The following is a 6,000-nucleotide window of genomic DNA, read 5'->3' on the forward strand; positions in this document are numbered from 1 at the left end:
GAGCCCCCACAGAGAAAGCCCTCCCCCTGGGGGCCACCAGCCTACATTGTTTGGCTGATGGCACCCTGAGGAGGCCCTCTCTGTGGGAGCGCACGGGTCGATGGGAGGTCATCGGTAGCAGCAGGCGGTCTCGGAGATAGCTAGGCCCTATGCCATGGAGCGCTTTAAAGGTGATAACCAACACCTTGAAGAGCACCCGGAAGACCACCGGGAGCCAGTGCAGCTCGCGCAGGAGTGGTGTTACATGGGAGCGCCATGTTGCTCCCATCACTACCCGCGCTGCTGCATTCTGGACCAGCTGGAGCCTCCGGGTGCTCTTCAAGGGGAGCCCCATGTAGAGAGCGTTACAGTAGTCAAGGCGAGAGGTGACGAGGGCGTGAGTGACTGTGCACAGGGAATCCCGATCAAGAAAGGGCCGCAACTGGCGAATCAGGCGAACCTGATAAAAGGTCCCCCTGGTAACAGCCGTCAGATGTTCCTCCAAAGACAGCTGTCTATCCAGGAGGACTCCCAGATTGCGAGCCCTTTCAGTGGGGGCCAAAGACTCACCCCCAATAGTCAGTGATGGAGTCAACTGACTATATCGGGATGCCGGGAGCCACAGCCACTCAGTCTTGGAAGGGTTGAGCCTGAGCCTGTTCCTCCCCATCCAGATCCGCACAGCCTCCAGGCACTGGGACATCACTTCAAGGGCATCGTTGGGGTGGCCTGGGGTGGAGATGTACAGCTGGGTGTCATCAGCGTACTGGTGGTATCTCACCCCAAAGCCACGGATGATCTCGCCCAGTGGCTTCACATAAATGTTGAACAGAAGGGGCGAGAGGACCGATCCCTGCGGCACTCCACAAATGAGAGGCCTCGAGGTCGACCTCTGCCCCCCTGCCAACACAAACTGCGACCGGTCGGAGAGAAAGGAGGAGAACCACCGTAACACGGTGCCTCCCACCCCCAACTCTTCCAGCCGGTGCAGCATGATACCATGGTCGATGGTATCAAAAGCCGCTGAGAGATCTAATAGGACCAGAACAGAGGAATAACCCCTGTCCCGAGCCCTCCAGAGATCATCAACCAACGCGACCAATGCCGTTTCCGTGCTGTGCCCAGACCTGAAACCCGACTGGAACGGATCCAGATAGGATGTTTCCTCCAGGAATTGTGGAAACTGTTGCGCGACCACACTCTCAACAACCTTCGCAATGAAGCGAAGGTTGGAGACAGGACGATAGTTAGCCAATATTGCTGGATCCAGGGACGGCTTCTTGAGGAGAGGCCTCACCACCGCCTCTTTCAAGGCAGCGGGGAAGTGACCCTCACTCAAGGAAGCATTAATGACGCCCTGGAGCCAGCCTCGTGTAACCTCCCGGGAAGCCAGTACCAACCAGGAGGGACACGGGTCCAGTAAACATGTGGCCGCACTAAGTCTCCCCAAAATCCTGTCCACATCATCGGGAGTCACAGCATCAAACTCCTCCCAGATAACATTCTCAAGACTGTTCCTCGTCACCCTGCCCTGATCTACCCAGTCAGAGTCCAAATCCCCCCGGATCTGAGCGATTTTGTCATACAGGTATTGTCCGAAATCCTCCGCCCTGCCTTCTAAGGGATCCTCCCGCACTCCCAGATGGAGCAGGGCGCGGGTCACCCTAAACAGGGCGGCCGGACGATTCCCTGATGACGCAATAGAGGCGGAAAAGTAGTTAGACTTTGCCGTCTTTATCGCCACTAGGTAGGCCTTAATATGCGACCTTACCAGTGTTCGATCAGATTCAGCGAGACTGGCCCTCCAACCGCTCTCCAGGCGTCTTTTCCGGCGCTTCATTTCCCTCAGCTCCTCAGTAAACCAAGGAGCCACCCGGGATCGGCATCGGGTCAGAGGCCGCAAAGGCACAACTCGGTCCAAGGCCCCACCAGCCGCCCGATCCCAGGCGGCTACCAGGTCCTCGGCCGAGTCATGTGCTAGATCCTCAGGAAATGGCCCAAGCTCCGTCTGGAACCTATCAGGATCCATCAGGCGCCTGGGGCGGATCCATCTAATTGGGTCCGCCTCCCTGCGGCGAGGGGTCGCGGTTCGAAGATCTAGGCGAAGGAGTGAGTGGTCAGTCCATGACAAGGGTTCCATGTCTATATCCCCTATAACAAGACCACTCAACCACTGGCCAGAGACAAAAATCAGATCCAGAGTGTGACCTCCCCTGTGAGTAGGGCCATGAACTAACTGGGTCAGGTCCATGGCCGTCATGGAAGCCATGAACTCCCGAGCCACCTCAGACGTTTCACCAACAGATGGCAAGTTGAAATCACCCATGACTAAAAGCCTGGGTGTATCTACTGCCACCGTGGCTATCACGTCGAGTAGCTCAGGAAGGGCTGTTGCCACGCGGCAGGGAGCCAGGTACGTAAGCAACAAGCCCATCTGAACCCCACGGCCCCATCTCACAAGGAGGGACTCACATCCGGCTATCTGAGGCACAGTGGTCTCCCTCGGATCCAGATCCTCGTTAATAATAACCGCCACCCCCCCGCCCCTCCCCTGGGCCCTCGGCTGATGGAATGCTCATAAGCCTGGTGGGCACATTTCAACCAGAGGGACGCCACCCTCCGGGCCCAAAGTTTGTCTGCATGATCTGTTTTTGACAAACCCATGTTGACTTATGTTAATAGCTTTGCTTGTTTCTAGATGTTCACATCTTATCTTTTTCCAGGTTCTTCCCAGATATTGATGTCAGGCTGATTGGTCTGTAGTTTCCTAGCTCCATTTCCCCCCCTTTTTGAAGATTGAAACCTCATCTCTAAACATTTATTTTCTCTGGTAGTTAATTGTTCCTTATTGTCTTCAGTTTTGTTGCAGTCTTTTCCCTTTAGTTGGGGTTTCTCATTTTGTTGTCAGAGTGGCTAGACTTGTCTCCAGACACTTTGCTTTTTCCTCTGGACCCTATACCTTTTCCTCAAGTAATTCAATTAGCTTACATTTGATTGAGATATAATTTGTGTCTTCGACACACTTGACCTAATATAAGGAGCAACAGTGTTTTGCCTTACAGATGAAGCACGTTAAATGTTGCCCTTCAAGACAGAAACCTGGAGATTTGAGGTCTGCTGCCAAACATAATGCAGTTAAAAATGACATGTTGCACTGCCTAGAATGGGCTTGTGAATGGTTTTAAACTTATTTTAAAAGTCAGAATTTACGAATTAAATCATTTTTTTCATATTTGGGAACATGTGCAAAAAAGCTATGTTGTAAACTGCGTTTGAGTTATTTTATTTTTAAAAAACTGTCAATATGTGCTAATACAATGCACAATGCATATTTTTTAGAGATATTCAAATTGTTAATGAAAGCGCCCAACTGCTGGACCATTTAGCCTAGGATCAGCCATACTATTGGGCTACAGTGAGTGAAACCAGCTGCTGAAATTTAGAACTCCTTAAGAATGTGCTCTGCCAAAGAATTACTGTCCTTCCCTAGCCTTTCATTATTTATTCATTCATTAAGAGCTGTGGTGGTCCAGTGGTTAGAACGTAGTATTGCACGCTAATTCTGCTGACTGCCAGGGATTCAATCCTGACTGGCTCAAGGTGGATTCAGGCTTCCATCCTTCTGAGGTTGCTAAAATGAGGACCAAGGTTATTTTTTTTTGGGGGGGGGGGGGAAAGAATATGCTTACTCTGTAAACTGCTTAGAGGGCTGTAAAGTCTAAGTGCTATTGCTATATTTTTAAGGAAAATGACTAAAATACCACTTTTAGAAGCAAACTATGGAGAGAAATTCACATTTTAAAAAATTCACCTGTGTTGCTTATAGGCTAAATATTGTGTTAAGCTCTAAACAATACAAATGTAAAATTTACATAAAATCCAGAAAAAAATATGCAAAAACATAAATTAAAACCACCATACCTAAACTGCATAGCAATTGATAACTGAAAAATTACAATTTAAAATACCCCCTTTGGGGCTTAAGTAACTCTGGTCTCACTTAATCAGTTTCAGCTGGTACTACTATATATTAGAAGTCTGCTAGCACCTTTTCTATTAACACCTTTTATTACAAACGCTATATTAATTTCCTGAAATCACGACTGTAAACAATAGAACCATTCGCCATAGCAAAATAATGCAAAACACATTGGACGAGCTCATTTCACTCATTTCGCTAACATCTCTCAAACGTTGAAGGCTGCGAGTCTTGCAGCGGGCAAGAAACCCCAGGGCCAACCAGAGGCCAGCAGGGCCCACGATCAGGGCCGATGCTCGATTATCCCCCTCAGGCGGCAGCCGGGTGCCCGGGCATTTCTTCGGGCGGCCCTGGTCAGCCCCGCGGCTGCTCCCCTGGCTTCTTTGTGTCGAGACCGAGGAGGCCCACTCGGTGGCCATTTTGAAAAGGAGCCACCCCCGCGGCAGCCACGGCACGCCAGGGAGGTTCCCCAGGAGGCAGCGAGGACGTTGGGCCTGCCTTTCACCAAAGCCCGTTCCCGGGGCAGATTTCCAAACATGTGAAACTTGTCTTCCGCCACGACCTCCGAGTATCCCACCGGCCACACCGAAGGGCCCTCAGCCCCAGACAGATCCTATTCACGGGCACTTCCCAGAGGAAGCGTCTCACCGCCAAAGGAACAAACGCCATCAAACCGCTACTCTCCAACCGCCACCGCCCAGCCACAGACGGGCCGGGCTCACCAGCCGCGCGGCCGGCCCTTCCCCGCCGAAGGCAGGACTACCGAAAGGCGGCCGGCAGGCGACATTCCGGAGCAGCTGCGCCCGCCCAGCCTGGTGGAGGCAGCCCGGGAATGTGGAACTAGGAGCCGCGTTATGAGGCGAGACGAGCTCAAGGAAGGCCGCGCCGGCTGCAGCCAAAGGAGCTCGGCTGGAGCCACCACCTGCCCGGTTTTCCCCGCTGCCAATCGAGCTTTAGCGATCGCCCTCCGAACAAACGCGGGAGAGCCTCGGCTTGGGCCGCGCGCGGAGCGGGGAAACGTTGCACTCGCGCTGTCGGGCCCTTTCCTCGCCCGCCCGCCCGCGGCACTCTCACCTACGGGCCGGGCCTGGCGAGGCCGCGCCACAGCCCGAGCATCTTCTCCGCCCGCGGGAGGAAGCGAGGGAGGGAGTAGGCGCCGGGCCGACGGAAGGCCTGCGCTGGCCGAAGGGGGGGGGAGGGAATACGCGACCTCCCCGGGCGCCCCTCCCCCACGCGCCGGCCCTTCCCTGACGCCCTCCAGCTGCGCAGCGGAAGGCCGCGCCAAATCCAGGTCCGTGCGCCCTTCGGTAAGTCCAAGATTAGGGGGATGAGGAAGAAGAGACGCCGCGGCCTCCCACTCACCGTCGAGGCCCGGCCCGCTCTCGCCTGCCTTCGTCGCCTCACGGTCCACCTCCACAGCTGCAGAAGGTCCGGACGCTTTGCGCGCGCATCAGCACAAAAAAAAAAAAGCAAGCTAGGTACGTCCGATGGGAGGTGTAGTTCTTCTTGAGCCAGAATCCACGGGGCTTCCGCGAACGTCTTCCCCGAGAGAACTACATCTCCCAGGGTACCCGCGTCTAAATATTGGCCCGCCCTCTGCTTCTGAGGCTCTCGCCCTATACTCGCCAAGCTCCGCCCCTTGCGCTTTTTTCCCGTCCCGGCCCTCCTTTGGCTTGACGGAATATCGAGTCTTTCTGCTTCTCTCCATGCATAGGCGAAGAAGGGGAGTCCCTGGATTGAGAACTACAACTCCCAAGAGGCGAATCGTCCAGGTCGAAGCTCTCGGGAGAGAATGCGCGCGCGCGCGCCAACGCGGCTTTTTTCCTCGGGACCCGGATGTTTCTGTTGTTTATGGTTCCCGCGCTAGGCCGCTTCTGTCGCCCGAGGGATTGCTATCCATCCGCCTTGAAGGCGAAGGGGCTAAACTAGGCAATAAATCCTCTTGAGGCGACCTGATGGAAATTGTGCTGTTCGATTGCCCTCACATGTCGGCATTTGAGTCCACACGGTGCCCTGAGCCACTGAAACAGGCGTGAAAATCC

General features: G+C 54.1%; 1 protein-coding gene across 3 annotated transcripts in view; it reads right to left on the reverse strand.

Annotated features, from left to right (window-relative positions):
• THRAP3 (thyroid hormone receptor associated protein 3) overlaps nucleotides 1–5,390 on the reverse strand; it is a 49,514-nt gene extending 44,124 nt beyond the window's left edge. For all 3 annotated transcript variants that reach the window (XM_070950155.1, XM_070950154.1, XM_070950153.1), the window contains exon 1: nucleotides 5,321–5,390. The gene's annotated coding sequence lies outside the window, so the exon portion shown is untranslated. The remainder of the gene's footprint in view (nucleotides 1–5,320) is intronic.
• Nucleotides 5,391–6,000: the final 610 nt, after the last annotated feature.

This window comes from Pituophis catenifer, unplaced genomic scaffold, assembly GCF_029215685.1.
Source record: "Pituophis catenifer annectens isolate HBS135680 unplaced genomic scaffold, rPitCat1.0.hap2 SCAF_9, whole genome shotgun sequence".
Classification (NCBI taxonomy): domain Eukaryota; kingdom Metazoa; phylum Chordata; class Lepidosauria; order Squamata; family Colubridae; genus Pituophis; species Pituophis catenifer.